The sequence below is a fragment of the Python bivittatus genome, unplaced genomic scaffold (assembly GCF_059951505.1).
Source record: "Python bivittatus isolate LINGU-HERP-01145 unplaced genomic scaffold, Pbiv_v1 ctg000850_np1212, whole genome shotgun sequence".
In the NCBI taxonomy this organism is placed as follows: domain Eukaryota; kingdom Metazoa; phylum Chordata; class Lepidosauria; order Squamata; family Pythonidae; genus Python; species Python bivittatus.
In genome coordinates this window covers 47,772,490-47,789,435 of record NW_028277112.1, presented here as the reverse complement: position 1 = coordinate 47,789,435, position 16,946 = coordinate 47,772,490, and the positions used below count along the sequence as shown (strand labels likewise).

At 38.0% G+C, this 16,946-nt stretch overlaps 1 protein-coding gene and 2 non-coding genes across 8 annotated transcripts in view; 2 read left to right on the top strand and 1 right to left on the bottom strand.

Annotated features, from left to right (window-relative positions):
* Positions 1-16,946, top strand: part of NFIB (nuclear factor I B) — a 346,323-nt gene that overhangs the window by 35,314 nt on the left and 294,063 nt on the right. The gene's annotated exons all lie outside the window — the stretch shown is intronic.
* On the top strand, positions 14,990-15,061 carry TRNAH-GUG (transfer RNA histidin (anticodon GUG)). The gene has a single exon. It is a non-coding gene; the product is annotated as a tRNA-His (tRNA).
* On the bottom strand, positions 15,821-15,892 carry TRNAH-GUG (transfer RNA histidin (anticodon GUG)). Its single transcript has one exon. It is a non-coding gene; the product is annotated as a tRNA-His (tRNA).

Sequence of the window (16,946 nt, the reverse complement as noted above, 5' to 3'; positions counted from 1 at the left end):
GTTACCTCATGACACACATAAAAAGGGGTGGGGCTTTGATCACATGGTTATGGCCACCATCTTGATTTTTTTGACCCCTGGCAGATATCCCTGTCACAATGCTTTTTAAAAAGTTTTTTTTAATTTGCTTTCTCATTATTGGGCTTTTTTCCCCTACTGTTGATTAGCCACCCAGAGTCAAGTGTCAAGTGGGGGGGGCTATATAAATTCAAACAATAATAATAATACTAATAATAAATCATAATAGAATGTGTTCACTATTCAGACTAAATCAAGCTGCCTACTTCCTGTTTGCAAATTATGTGAGGCTGCATGTTGGACAAAAAAGCCACTGCGTCTGTGGGCCCTTCAAAAGTTTCCAGCTAGTGAATAACGAGGGGGTTCATTCCTTTGCTCACACCAGTAGAAGATTGTTGCTCTACTTCTCAATTTGCTCTGTTCAGGTAATTAGATTCTTTCAGGCAAACTGCAGTTGTTCAGACCAAGATGCTGAGGCACACTTGAAAAGGGCAATGGAATTTGGTTTCCCAGAAAAAAAAAATAAGCATATTACCAGAGTTGGAAGTACTCCAGTTTGTACAGGATGATATAATTTTTAGAGGAAGTAACTCAGGAAGGGGGAGACCAGACATAGTTTGGTCTCCAAACTGTGGAGGGAGACCAAACTAGAGGGTTGAGCATACTTTGCAAAGAATGCTGAATAGCAGAGGTGGATAAGGACTTAAATGAGGCATTTCGGTGTCAGGAGAGGAGACCTCTGTTTGTCACATGTCACCCTTGTGCTGCTAAGAAATCATAAGTGATGGAGAAAACGAGAGTAGAATGCTGTGGTCTTCCCACACTATTTCCAGAAGGATCTGGCTGCCTATTTTTTTTCAACAGGATGCTGAATTAGAATGACCTTTGACCTGATACAACAGTCTGCTTATACTCTTATCTTTACACTGTTTCATAGCCTGCACTGAGGACTTTAGGTCAGAGATCCACAACATCTGGGGGCTGCTAGGCATAAGTGGAATTTCAAGAACATGGAATTTTAGTTCCTCTTACAAAATGGGAGGTTTGCCAACTTTTGAAATGGTTGCCATGCATCAACATAGCCCATTACAAAGTTTGTTAAAAGTCATATGGGTTGGGAAGCCATCCAGGTTGGTAGGCCTCATGATGTTGAAGAGCAGTCTAAAGAGAAAGATATGTGGATGGGAACTGCTGGACTTTGGCTGAAATAAAACAACTCCCTCTATCTCTTTGGACAGTATGATTTTTCTGTGAAAACCAAATAACGGGAGTTTACCACTTCTGATGTCCCATAGCTTGTTTAACAATACTAATCACTCCTTGCAGCTTCTTTTCTTTGAAGAAAATTCAAAGTATACATTGACTTTGCACATCATAGGGAACATCATGTCAAGGAAAGAAGTGGGAAGCACTGTCATCTCGTGTCATCTCATCGAATTGTTTTTCTGTGTGAGAAGCAAAGGACAAAAGCAGCTGAGGTGCCCTCAGGTGGTGTTTCTTAGTACTGCAAAAGATTCCAACCTGAATATATAGTGGATTATTAAAACAACCACAACAAAGCAAAATGAATTTTATTATTAGCTCCATTTCATATTTTTCTATCATTGCAAGATACGGATTGCTCAAATACATAAAAATGAAATATTCTTTTGATTGTTCTGTTATGCTACATCCTATTAATTTTTTAAAAATGCAGCCTAAGTGTAGGACTTGAGATGGTCTGTTGTAATGTGTTCTTTCTACAGCATTTTCAGTTAATAGCTATAAATCTTTACAAAAAATAGTCCGTTATCTGAATTGTCCCTCTTATTGAAAGGCTGTATAGTCCAAATACAGTTAAAAGAATTATAAGAACAGAAGAGAGCAGTAGATGTAGAGTTTTCAGTGATTAGCACTTGACTGAGCAAGCTGAAGATGCTCCAATCACAATCTTCATCAGTATGATTGATTGTACTATGTTTTTGTTTAAATAATAGTCTTTTTTTTCTGAATTTCCATTCATTCCTATCACATATTCCCTTTCAGGGTAAGCAGCATTATGGAAATCACATTAAAAAGTACAGAAGTGGACACAAGAAATTAAGGCAGGAGATAAGCCTAAAGAACAGGAAATCTCACTAAATCTAGTTTATACTAACAATGTTCACTCTACCTCTCTATTCCTTTCTATCATTGCTAACCATCCTTGCTTCCATCACATCTCTCCACCAATTCATACCATATATTTTGTTCTTTAAACTGCCCATCCCCCTCTTTTTGAGGATCTCATTAGTTCCATCTACCATAACTTTCTGAGTGTTCCCACTCCTCTTGGCCTATTCATTCTTCCTTCATATGTTTGTTTTGTGATGCAATCCTCATTTATTCTTTCTGCAGGACCGACCCACCTCTATATGCTTTTTTTCATACTAGTCTCTCACTTTTGTATTCAATACACATTCATTCATTCATTCATTCATCCATCCATCCATCCATCCATCCATCCATCCATCCATCCATCCATTCGTGACCCTATTTTATATTATTATACATACTTCTTCAATAACCCATCACACTGTATTCAACTTAGTATATTTCTCTGACCTATCCAAATCTTATTTCCATATAATGAAGGGCACAAAGCTATTTTGGCTTGTTTTGACAAATATTCATTCCTCTCAACTCACTACCTTCTAACTTTCTACCAGTCTTAGCATGTCATAAAATTTTACATTTTGCTTTGTATAAAAAAATAATTATCAGGCATAGATGCACTCTTTTCACACATTAAACAAGTTGTACAGCCACTCCATATTCAAACCATATCTACATTTTATCATTTCTGCAGTTTATCACCTACACCTGCAATCTTAGCATTTTTCAATATTCTCTCAGCATTTAACGACTTGCTTTTCATTAATGTTTTCTTGCACACTAATATTTATAGCATACCTTTCAACCCACTCTTCAGTGTATGACTGTTATTTCTATACAGATTTGTAAAATGTTCCTCCCAATATTTCCTCATTGTAGTTTCATCTGAAATCATTTTATCACATTTATACTTAATTCCATTCATTCTATTAGAAGATCCTTGTTTACATTTTTTTCACCACTTCCAAAAGTTTTTTTAAAATTTCTATCAAAATCACTCTGCATTTTATCTGTTAACCTTAACCATTTCTTACTCTTTTTAACTATTTTTGCTATTTTCTCTCTACACATTATGCAGCATCTTTATTTTTGTCCTCATTTTAGCAACAATCATTCTCTTATAGGCATTTTTCCATCCACTTCCTTTTTTATGTCATCATCACACCAAGTATCCTTTTTCATTCTTTCCATTAGCATAAGTCAACACACTTCTATGGCCCTTTGTATCATAATTATTTTTATTCTGTTCCAAGCAGTTTCCATATTCTCTTTCCTTATATCCACATTCCACCCATTCAGTTTCAAGATTAAACTATATTGTAATACTTCTTCATACAGAAAAGGTTTATACCTTCTGTTTCTGTACTTATTCTGCTTCCAGTCTAGTGTCTTTCACTTCTTTCCTTCCATCTCCATTTTTCTCCAAGATCAATTCTTGGCACTATCCAAAAATGGTCAGTCCTGCATTCAGAATCTTTCATCACCTTTGTAACTTTCATTAATTCTCTCAGTCTTTCATCACAAACTGTAAAATCAATCATGCTTTTAGATATATAATAATTCATTTGCTGTATGTAGGTATGAATAAACTTAAATCATCTATTCAGAACAGAACTTTTTCTATAACCATTCTTACCATTTTAATTCATTCTTGAGTTTTCAAATAACATGAATGGCCCATTCACGTCAGAGAACAGAAGAAATTTCTCCATGGATTACATTCATTCAGAATGTTGTGCAATTTTTCCTAAAACTCGTCCCTTGATCTTCCATTATCACCATTCATTGGAGCATAACATGCAGCTATCACCTACTTATGAATTCCTATTTTCATCTACATCCATCTAGATCAGGGTTCTCCAAAGTAGTCAGTATTGACTCCCAAGTGTCGATGGGACTATCCGTTATTGTTATTATTGTTATCATTATTATTCATAGTACTGTACTATTAAAGTAGCATTTATTAAATTATTTAATATGTCTGGCTATCAGTGCAACCAAGTCATGAATAATCCAGTGCAGTTCGAATATACTGAAGTATTCTTTTGCTACTCCTACTTCCCATTAATATTCACACTTTCTTAAGTAACTCTGAAATCTCCATAAAGTTTCTATTTAATAAATGACTCTTATGGATTAGTCTTATATTAATTTAATTAAAAAATAAATCTTGTATACCCTTTGGTGCTTATTTCCAAAAAGTATTCACAGGCTTGTTGCTTCAAGAAGTTTTTTTTAAGGTTGCTCCTTGTATGATTAAACAGGCATACAAAAAGCATTTTTTTCTTCTCACTGCCTCTGCTTTAAAGAGAAAAAAAACCCCTCTTACTTTGCTTCTTATCGGAGAAGTTTCAAAAACCTTCATTTCACACATAACATTTATCCTTGACTTTTCCTTGACACAAATGTAAAATCAACAGTATGTAAAATACAATTTTAAAAAATATATATTTTAGGTTTTGGCTCTGTATTACCTATATTTATGCAAACGCATGAATGGATTAAAACCTCCTGTTTGATGCATTTAATGCAGATGTTAAAGTAACTGAGCCTGCTTACAGTCTACTTTTCATGTGCAATTTCCATGGTTCATTATACTAATAGCCCCAACATAGTATCATTATACTTTTGTTTCATCTGGCACATTTTCACAACTACAACTCATACACAGAGCATGATGAAAGAATGTTTATTTACATATAAAATCGTACATCGAAATGCAAAATCAAATCTATGACAAAGGAATAGTTACAGTTGCCCAAATAAACTAAGAAGATCTTATTCTCCATTATATGCTTTACAAATACATGAGTAAACTAATAATAATGCCAAGTCCTGCTTCTGTTCTAGGTGGCTCAGAAGAGATCTTTTATAATTAAGTCTCAGGACCATATGTCTCTGTTGATATTAAAGTGCTTAGTTCCAAAGGAGTCAGCTTCATTCAAGCATCTTAGTTCAAGAGTAGATGATTAGATCTTAAGCTGAAAACCTATTAGTTGGTAAGCATTTACACTGCAGTATTAAAGGAATATCATAGCACAATTGCAGGCAGATACTTTATATCTGGTCCTGGGAACCTAATTATTGTTTCATATTTGTACACATAAAATCTAACATAACTTTTCAGGGCTGATGACATTCTTAATCATTTGAATTGGATTAACCCAGCCAAATCATTCTTATAATAAGAACTAAGGATGAAACTGTATATTATAGAGTAACATGGGAGATGGATCAAAATGTTTTTCCAGGAAGGCATTATTCCCCACCCCTTAGTACCTGAGATAGATCATACCTCCAGAGGAAGATTATTCTCTTCAACCAGAAGTGGGATTTTATATGGTCCTGATTTCCTCTAACAACTAGATAACATTACAAAATTTGAGTTAATGGGCTTTTAGACCTATTGCTCCATCTAAAACCTATTCCCAGTTTGCTTACAAAAACTCCAACAGATTTCTTTTTATTTTGTTTTTCTGCTAGGCCAGAAGTCTGCTTTGTTCACAGCAGAAGCAGATTGAAGACTCAGTCTTTGCATTTTCAGAAGTGAAGAAAAATGGAGAGGGTAGATTTGAAGTCTTTCCTTATCCAGGATTGCTAAGGATCATCTGATTCTTCGAAATCTACCAGGCACTAACACACTTAGCCTGCAATCTATATCTTGCGGCAGATTTTAACTTACGAATTGCACAACTGTGCAAAGGCCTAATTTTTGGATTTGTGTGATTCTTTCCAATCTCTGTCTGTTTGTACCACTTCAGCTTATGAATAGTTTTAGATTAATAGCTTGCATGCCTCTTTATGTTGCTTTGGCTAGTCCTATTAAAGATGCTATAGGTACCCATAAATCAACTTTGTTAGGCAGTAAACTGGCCAAATCTGTGGATGATAGTAAACTATTCAGGGTGGTAGAAGCCAAAAGTCACTGTGAAATGCTCTAGAAGGATCTCTTTAAATTGGATGAATGATCAACCAAATTTAAGTAAGTATAAAGTGATGCACATTGGGGCAAAAATCTTCATATACTGTATATTCTGATGGGGGTTTAAGCTGTAACCAAGCAAGAAAAAGATGTTGGCGTCATAATGGATAACTCAATTAAGATGTCAACTCAGTGTGCAGCAGCTGTGAAAAAGGGAAATTCCATGCTAGGGTTCATCAGCAAAGAGAATGAAAATGAAAACACTAACATAGTAATACCCTTATACAAATTTGTGGTTTGTCCACATCAGGAATACTGTATGAAGTTTTAGTTGCTGAAGAACAGAAGTGTAAGAAGAGCAGAAAAAGAACAACCAAAATGATCAAAACGCTTTCCCTATGAGACAAGATGAAATTTGGAATTCTTTAGATTAGAAAGAAATGACTTAGGAAGAACACAAATGAGGTAGCATGGAGAAAGTAGACAGGAAAAGGTTTTTCTCCTCTCCAGATCTTAGGACCAGGGGCCATTCAATACATCTGAATGGAAGGAGATTTGGAACAGAGAAAATAAAGCACTTCTTTACATAGTGCAACTTGGATAGCTTTAAAAGGGGATTGGATACATTAATGGAGGGCAGGTCTATCAAGGGCTATGGGTCTTGAAGACCCAATGTTATTTCAGGTTTCAAGGCAGTGGGCCTCCAAGTTACAGGCAACAATGGTGGAAGACAGGCATATCTCCATCGCCTGCTTCCAAATGCCCCATATGTATTTAGGTGATCACAGATGCTTGTGTTTTTAAACTTTTAAATTAGTGGGGGACGTCCTTCTTTTTTGACGGACTGATATCACTATTTGGGTTTCTCATGTGTGTGTGTGTGTGTGTGTAAATAAATTAGTCTACCTGGTATATTCTAATCATGATTATGTTTCCGTCCAAAACTATCAATACATTTATGTTCAATTTAATTTACGTTTACATAATCAGAATATACGTTAGGTTATTCATTCAAGATCCTAGATCAGCAGCCCCAATATATTTCAAACCAGCAATTTATGAATTCATTTTTGGAGGCTTTCTGAAAAAAATAAACATACTATAGTTTTAAGAATATATATATATATAAATCATTCTACTTAAAGGCACGTTTGGTCCTACTATCTCATAGCTCTTTCTGTCATTAGTACAGCAGATACCACACAAAATAACTGCTACTAATGTGGCAATGGAAAAAGCATGTGGTGCTTTATGTTGTTTTTCCATTATATTCATTCCAGGATAAAAATTATGTTGGAAAAGCAGGATTCTCACCATTTCATGCCTATCAAACATTTTGATCATTTTGCTGAGGATGATCGTTGAAAATGCATTCCTATACTAGTAAGAGTTGAGCAAGGCCACTACACTTAATAGTTGAATGCTGCACAGCATATCAGGGTTAAGAGATGCTTTCTGTAAATACAACTTGATGTAACTTATGTATTATTTATGGCTTTTGAAAGGCACTGCCAAGGCAGACCAGGTCTGATGACACAGAGTAAGGGTTGAAAAGCCATGACCCTTTGCTGCCTCTCTGCTTAATGATAGCAATGGTTGAACACTTACGTGATACAACCGAACCATGTCTCCCTACTCTGTCATGCAGTGCCATCTTAAGTATCTTAAGCTAGATGTACAGACTTCTGAATTAAACAGGACTTACTCTCAAGGATATATGTTCAGTACTTACACTTGAAATCTCCCTATCCATGACTCAATTTTAGTACTTTGGATAAGAGCGGATGTAATGTTTCAAAAGTGATAGGCAGGATGGAAGATGTCTTACGTTTAAATACCTCTTTTTCTCTTCAGAGTAGTTTAAGTTTGTGACCGAAGCTAGCTACAGATTTACGTTTAATTCATTTGTTGAATGTATAAGTCACCCTATAGCGTAATGCAGTAATGTAAAGCGGAAGTTACTAACCCAAGTTATTACCATTAAGATCACCTTATAGCTGCCATTACCAGCCTATGCTGAAAAAAGGTACTTCATGCTTTGGAAGGCATTTGTATCTCCAGTAGAGAAGCGGATCATAAGTTCTCCCAAACAACATACTGGATCCTCAGGGGCGGGGTGGTGGAGGGGGGAAATGTGTTCCAGGATACAGTCACAAGATGCTCATCCAAGGAGCTTATATCTGGATAGGGTTTATTTGTTTGCTCCCATCCAATCCAGTCCTTTGGGCAGGCACTGATTAAGCTCCTCTGTGGCTTCCTAGTCTGATGAGGAAGAGAAAGAGATGCATGTCATCCTACACTGATGATCGCATCTTAATCTCTAGGTGAACTCAGTGCTTTCAAATATATATCAAATAGAGGTAAGCTAGGACGTTGTGGGGTCTTAAAGCATAAATGCCAGGAAATCAACCAGAAATCTCCTGACAATATTATGAAAACATTTACAGAGATATAAAAAATAGGTACCGTGGACATGGAATAAATAAAGCTGAACTTTTCCAATTGAGATAAACTTCCAGGAGGATAGTAGCTATAAAATGTTGCCAAAAATTCTAGGAGAATCAGCAGGTTCTGGAATTATCCAGATACAAGAAACCAAGATTCTTTCAGTGCTGGAATCAAACCTAAACCCAGACTGAAATAGATGAAGATATGGCATTTGAAGGAAATACTAGCTTCTCCTTTGTATTGTCAAGATTTTCTGAATCTAAATAGATGCATGCATGAATACATATAAATATACATACATTTTTTATTCACATTACTAAGGCTACCTGTTGATGACCCTGGCAGCATACAAAATTAAAAACAAAAATATAAAAAATAAACACAAATAGAAAAGAAAGATGGTCATCATGGTGGAACAAACTGTCCAATAAATGATCTTTAAAACCCCTCACATGGGCACCTGCCTCCCATCCTAGCCCAAAGCCTGGGAAAAAACCAAGCCTTCAGCAGATTTAAAGGGAAACAGAGTGAAGGCCATTCAAATATCTGGAGGGGTGCTCTTCCATAAGGCAGGTGCCACAACAAGGAAGGCACTCCTCTTGGGACTCATCTGATGACTTGGCTTAAAAGAGTATGCCAACTAACTGATCTTATGGGAGGGGCAGAAACAATGGGAGAAAACTGTCGCTCAAATAATTAGGCCTTATGCCATGTACAGCTGTGTAGATGACCACCAAAATTTTGAATTGCACTCAAGAGCCTACTGGTAACCAGTGCAGCTTGTGCAGCAGAGGTGTTATATGGTTATACTGTGGAATGCCCATAACTGTTCATGCCACCACATTGTGGACCAGCTGAAACTTCTGAATGCTCTTCAAGGGCAGCCCCATGTAAAGCACACTGCTGTAGACCATACACAAGGTGACCAGGAATGCATGACCACAAAAAGGGCCTTATGTCAGTCCTTTGAGGTTCTCCAGCTCAGGGAGCAGGTAATGCAAGGACTAGAACTCTGTCATTATAGGATATAAGAACAGAATTTTGAAAGCCTGTCTGAGTTTCCTTCTGCTCCTTCTATCAGTATAGATCAAGCAGGGTTATCTTGAATTTCTTTCTTACCCTGTCTTCCTTCCTTGGGCTAAGTTGACATTTACTTAATGGTTCTTGCATTCCTTCTTCAAGGTTATCTCTACAGTCCACTACACATCCTGGCCCAGGAATGGGCTGACAAGTTGAATCTATGCAAAGGCCTTCCTGCCCACAGTTGTCAAGTACTCTTCAATCAGAAGCTGAGAGTCCAGAAAGATCCAGAAACTGTGCACTGTCCCATCTGCAGAAATGCAAGCCCATTCAATACTACAGATGGAGAGTCCCAGACCTGGATGGCCCATGTACCTATAGCCATCCAGTCTTGATAGGGTTGAACTTAAGTGTATCCTTCCCTATCAAGACTCCAAAAGCCTCCGGCACTGAGACAAGACCTTGACAGCATCATTTGGTCACCCTGGGGTTGAGATATACAGCTGAGTTTCATCAGAATACCCATGATACCTGACCCTGTGCTGACTGATGACTTCACTCAGTGGCTTTATATAGATGATAACCTGGAGAAGCTACAAAGTCAAGCCATGTGGCATTCCGCATATCAGGGGTTTAGGGTTTGATCTCTCCCTCCATCCTCAACTGGAATGGGCTGTAAAGAAAGGAAGAGAATTATAACAACATTGTGTTTCCCACTCCTAGTCCCCAAAGTCAGTGCAGAAGAATACCATGATATTTAAGGCCACTGAGAGATCTGTTGCACCACCCCCTCCACCCCCTCCAGAGATCATCAACAAGTGCAATCAATGCCGCCTCTGTAGTATGTCCCGACCTGCAACCCAAATGAAAAGAGTCCAGATAATCTGTTTCATTGAGAGCCCTGTGAATCTCAATCCATCCACCTTCTCAACAATCTTGTCCCAAAAGGGATGGTTGGAGACTGTACTCAACCACATGCCACTTCCTGGGATGCCTTCATTAATCAGGAGGGACATGGATTTAACAAGCAGATAGCCAGGTTAATGGTCTTGAGCAGCCTCAGGTCATCCCCTTTCCTCAGAAGCCAAAGAATCAAGCTCTTCCCAGATAACTGAGCAAAACCATACCTCAGTCACCTCAACTGGATCTGCCCAGACAGAGTCCAACTCTGAGTGTATCTGAGTGACTTTATGTACTAGATGCCTAGAATATTCTTCACAGTGGCCCTGTAGATGTTCTTGTGACCCATCCCTTCCCAATAGAGTATGGGTCACCTTTAAAAAGGGCTGCTGGTTGGCTGTCTGTAGACACAAAAGAGCAAACAAATATCTATATTTTGCTGCTCTTCTCATGACAATGTAATCTCTAATATGAGCTCATGTTTGGCCAAATTCACTTTAAATCTTTCTCCAATGGTACTCTAGGCATCTCTTCTGCTGTTCCTCACAAAATCGGGGAGCCTGTTCTGAGTCAATGAACAGGGAGAGGCCATATTCATTGAAAATAACATAGGCAAATAATAATAATAAAAGAATAGAAACTTGGGGTTCTGTGATCGTGTGTCTGACATTAAGGGTATTAATGAGAAATTCAAACATTTTAAGGTGTCCATCCTTAACATTTCTATCCAGAATGATATCTGTACACATAGTTAATCTAATAAGAGAAACACTATTACTATAGCTAATAAACAGTGAGCAGGGTTGAATATATTTATCCTTTGGTAAAGGGTTTTTCAGGACTCTTTGTGGTTGTATTAATTTTTCAGCCAGCAGTTTCCCAGATTTTTTCAACGACAATGATCTAACGAAATACTTATGTTAGTTCTCAGTATTTTGTAGTAATCAACAAGGAAGCTTGCAATACGAACTGAATCAATGTCTTCTGTTACATCAATGTATATACTCCAAGGTAACATATAACCGTTTCCATCTCTTCACTGTCCAGAAGGCTGATTGCTGGCTCCATAATCTTGTTGCCCAGTCTTGTTGCCAACTGTCCATTAATGTTGATATCTGAGTAAAGGTTGCTCTACTGTTCATTACTATATTGTTTGCTGCACATATCTGATTTAACTGTGAGTGTATAGAATAAAAAAGAACATTGATGCTTCAGGATTTGACTTCCCTCTTGTTGTGTACTCCAGTGATCACTTTTATAAAAATTGTTGGATCCTCTCCAGTTGTTGGCTTTCATTGAATGAAATTTCCCACCACAGTTGATATCTTTCAAAGTAAGATATAACAGACTGCTCTGAACTGTCTCCCTGATCACTTTTGTTGCTATCACCATGACAGGAGACCATGTGAAATGACAGGCAGACTCATTTTGTTGGTCTTCAAAGTAAACCAAAGAGTTATGTGGCTGCCATGAGAGAGAAGAGACTGGCATGATTAGACAATCACTCTGAGTAGCTCATCACTCTGTAAGAAGAGTAAGGCGTTATACCCAAAGGAACCATTGTGGTCCTTCTGTACTGCCTCTGCAAAGCAACATGGGAGTTGTTTATGTTTACAAATTTACTAGATTTTGCTTTGTGGATCCCTCAGAACAAGATACTGGTTATTTGTTTGTTTGTTTATGAAATACTTTTAACTGCTACAATCTCGAGAGCCAGTTTGGTGTAGTAGTTTAGGCATCAGGCTAGAAACCAGGAGACTCTGAGTTCTTGTCCCGCCTTAGGCCCAAAGCCAGCTGGGTGACCTTGGGCCAGTCACTCTCTCTCAGCCCTAGGAAGGAGGCAATGGCAAGCCATTTGTGAAAATGCTGCCAAGAAAACTGCAGGGACTAGCCCAGACAGTTGCCAGGAGTCATCACTGACTCGAAGGCGCACACACGCACACAATCGCACACACAATCTCAAGACTCTTGGAAGTTATCTGAATTAAGCTGCATCTGCTCTTACAGCGGAAAAAACAAACAAGTAAAAACACAGGAAGATAATGTGGCAATGGCTGATATCTTCATGCCTCCAGCAGAACACATCAGATCCTCCAGTAGGGAATGGTCATGATTTTCTGTATTAATTCTCTAAACCTTATATCTTTTTAGTAACCATAACTGAGTATGCAACCAGTTTCATTATCCTATATATTAGTTTTAAACTCAGGCTTTCAAGAGAGTCCCATTATATTGGAAAATGCATACTGTGGTCAAAATCCTCTTGAGGGATACTTCCAAATATTGTCTCTGTGATCTGACACCCCTGCCTCTACTGTATACTTTACTCTGGACTATAATTGTCTTGGGCAAATGCATGGTAAAGTCCAAATGTCAAATTTATACTGCTGGCTGTGATATCAAGATATAGCAGTTATCAAAATAGCCCTTAATTATTGCAGTCCTGTTTGAAACTTGCATGACTGATGCTGCACTAAATTAAATTGAAGGGTATTGTTTGTTTTAATAAAATGGTATGGTTTCATTTCATTACAGTTGGCTATTATTGCAAATCCATTTTGTTATACCCAAAATCATCTCTGCTGGAATCTTTGTGAAACATTTAGCATGTTTCCTGGTTCAATTTGACATCTATTCTTCATACGTCTTTATTTTACAACGGCCCATTTTCTTCACTGAAACATATGTAGAATTCTCATTAGCAAAACTGACACATTCCTATCGGAACTTCTAAAAGGGAAACAGTGATTGCTGTAATTGTGAAATGTGTGAGACTCATGTAGCATAATTAAAGAACGCACTGTTATTATCTATTCTCTATCTGTGAAGTGTTTCTCTGGGTTAAAACCATTTCTAGTTTTATATAAAGCATCATTTAATATATAGCAGCAAGAGAACATGCTAGTTTCCTTCTGTTCCTACCCCTTAATTAGAATAGTTTTGCTTGTTGATCATCTTTTTTTGGTAAAAGTTGTCAGTTTGATCAGCTGACACTACAATGTAGGGGTGGCAGTCTTGTATGGCAACCTGCACCTCCAAGATCACTGACTCTGATCCAAAATGCGGCGATGCACGTTTCTGCCATTCTGGGGCCGGAACCCATGGAAGCTGTAGATCAGGATCAGCATATTCCTAGCTTCAGAGAACGCAGGAAGACTCAAAACGTGGCACCAACTTCCAATCCATCGGGGTTGCTGGGATCCTTCAGACGTAAGAGTGGATCTCAGCCTTCCCAAAGTGGCTCAATGTTTTGCTCCTAACCAAAGTTGTTCTTCTGACAACTGGGGAGAAGGACATTCCCTGGAGCCCCTTCAGCTACGGCAAGGGACTTTTTCAGTTTAAGATGTGATGGGTAGTTGCGAAAACAGTGTTGAGTTGGCTGAAGGCAGAGTTGCATTAATATGCAAGGAGATTTCTGATGCCAAGTAATAGCCATAAGAGAGCTGCTCTACACTTTGCCCGTATAGTAGTAGTAGTAGTAGTAGTAGTAGTAGTAGTAGTAGTTATTATTATTATTATTTACAGAGACACCAAGAATCTAAAGAGCTGTCTCATACTAAGGAAAGCAACTTCTCCCGTGTTGTGTTGACCATATCTGGAGACTGTTACACTTGACATAGCAATTCATTGTGTGATGAGAACAGTTGTTGTTACTCTTCAGCAACAATGCTCGTATAATTTTCTTTCTAAAGTCAGAAAGAACAAAAGGCTAGAACAAAATGATCATAACTTAATTTCCTTCCCTATTTCCCACAGGTTTTCCCCCAAATCCATTTTTATTTTTGCCCTTTTCATTCCATGCAGGTATTTTATTTTATTTTATTTATATAGCTGCCTATCTCACACTCATGACCCTGGGCGGCGCACAGACTTAAAAGAACAAAAAACAAACAATCAGAATAATTAAGAACAAAACTTTATTTATAGGTACATATTTATTACAATGTAATATATTTATGATGTATTAATGTGTTCAATTTCTAACATATTAAAATAGTTTAAAAATATAAAAAAGAACGGCATTCCTTACCTATTTTTTCTATTTAGGGTTGTTACGAGATGACACTCTTAACAGTTTTTTCAGTCATCAATGTGTTTCAGTCCTAAAACTATAAAGCTGCAATGATTTTGTTTCATATTTTTCTCGGGCTACTCATGGGGTAAAATCTGTTCTTAGCATAACGCCCTGCATATTTTTTGTGTGCTTTGCTCTCTGTGTTATGGACAAGACTATTGTACAAGTCACGTATTTTCTAAGCAGAAAAGCACTTTTCTTATACTTGGCTCTCAGTGTGATTTTTGCCACAGAAGAATAACGCGTTCGGAACCCGCCCCTTGCAAAAGCCGTGACAGTTTTCTTTCCGTCCTCGTTTCTCATTGGTTCACGAAGAAACGAAAAAACGAGGAAATGAAGGGAACGAGCGGAGAGGCTTATTTGAGGGCAAATTTGCATATACATTCACCGGTAGATGGCGCTAAGAGCATAGACGTCATCAGTTAGTGTACATGGGGAAAAAAACCACCCAGCCCTCAGTTCTCGAGTAGCGTGCCGTGATCGTATAGTGGTTAGTACTCTGCGTTGTGGCCGCAGCAACCTCGGTTCGAATCCGAGTCACGGCAGACCCAAAGGAGAACGTTTTTAATCCTAAACGCGGGTTAGCCGCCGAGTAACAGTCTCCTAATTTTAAAACATTAAAAAAAAATTACAGAAACTATTCCAGAGAATGTGGTTTGCAGAAGGGTGAGTGATCCCGTTTCTTGATTATACTCTATCCTCTGATTACAGAACAGCAGCAGCTGAGCTCTGCAAATATTCACTCGAATTATTGTGAACCCGTAAAATAATTACTGATGTCAGTACATTAGTTTTACTACGTGCATCATGCTCGACTACTACTATGTATATTAACTCCCAAATGCTTCTGAAGAGATAAATGGAGCATATGATTTTAAAAGAAATAAACCTTTTGAATCCCACCAGTTTTTGCTTTAAATGGTTGAGCCCCCCCCCCCCCGCCCCACGTTAGGTTCTCACGAGCAGCCGGCACTGGCCTTTTGACGACATTTGCAACGTCTGCGGATGCTGAGCATTGCAGTCCAACACAGCTGCAAAGGTTCTGCTGAAAGAGCAGATGTGTCTGCCACGCAACCTCCGTGGGTCTAGCATGCAAAGCCAAGGCGGCTGGATTAGGCTGGTCCAGACAGAGAGATCTGTTTCCAGATTGAGATTGAGAGGATATACTTAACATGCTCACCCTTTTATGCAGCCGGTTCATATTTATAAACTTGCAGACTTCATATTGATCTGAAATGATTTGCTCCAGAAGATAGTTGGAAAAAAAAAAGACGGAGGAAGTAAAGTTTCTCCTTGTGGTTGTATGCCGTGACTCGGATTCGAACCGAGGTTGCTGCGGCCACAACGCAGAGTACTAACCACTATACGATCACGGCACGCTATCGGAGAAGCTGCTTGAGGCGCTTTGGTCTGCGTGCCCCTCTAGCAGAGCTGTGAGACTACTGCCCTCTAGCGTTACCCAGCGTGACTGAAGCATCGTCCCCATAGCTCATTCGTATGTTGTGCTATGTTATTTTTTCACATATAGCTACTTTCATTAATTTCATCCTAGTAAGATAACGTTTTTTTGCTCCTGAGCTGAAACATATTACATTCCACACGAACATAACTTTTTGTAGTTATTTTTAATTAAGCGTATTACATTATAGTTCCATATCACTTTTGATTGCTGTTTCAGAGGGAGATTGGGAATTGGAGGGCCTTTAAAATATTCATTCCACAATGTCAGACATCCACGAATGGATTTTTTTTAAAAAAATCAGGCCGCGCGGTGCAAATAAGTAGAATTAAAATAAAAACAGGGGCTCTCCTTTAGGTCTCAGAGATGTTGAGAAATGTTCAATTTCAGTGCTTCAAGAAGATTTCAAGGACAAGATTCTAGTTTTTAAAGTCAGGTGAGAGCAAGTTGTAGGTCATATTTATGCAGAAATATTGAAAATTCAAAAGGATTCACAAACTTTTGATAGATAGATAGATAGATAGATAGATAGATAGATAGATAGATCTATCTATCTATCTATCTATCTATCTATCTATCTATCTATCTATCTATCTATCTATCTATCTATCTATCTGAATGTTAGCCTGCTACAATTTAAAAATGTTCGGTAGCATTCAACGCATCAGTACAATACAATAAACAGTTGTATATATGGTGCAGAAGTAACCAAAAAATCCACAGTAATAATAACAATAATAATTCAGAATAAAAATCAGTTCTAAGAACAACTGCAGCTGACATACAATCATCATGACAGCATCCTCCCATCAAAGTACAAAAGGTGTCTGGAAGAGTTCCATCTTTACCGTAGTCTGAAATCCATTAGTGGAGGGACATGCCTGATCACTAAGAGAAGGCCGTTACATAGCACAGGACCCAAGCAGTACAGTGTCTCTTTGTAAAGCAATTAGGAACAAGCACTACCAGGA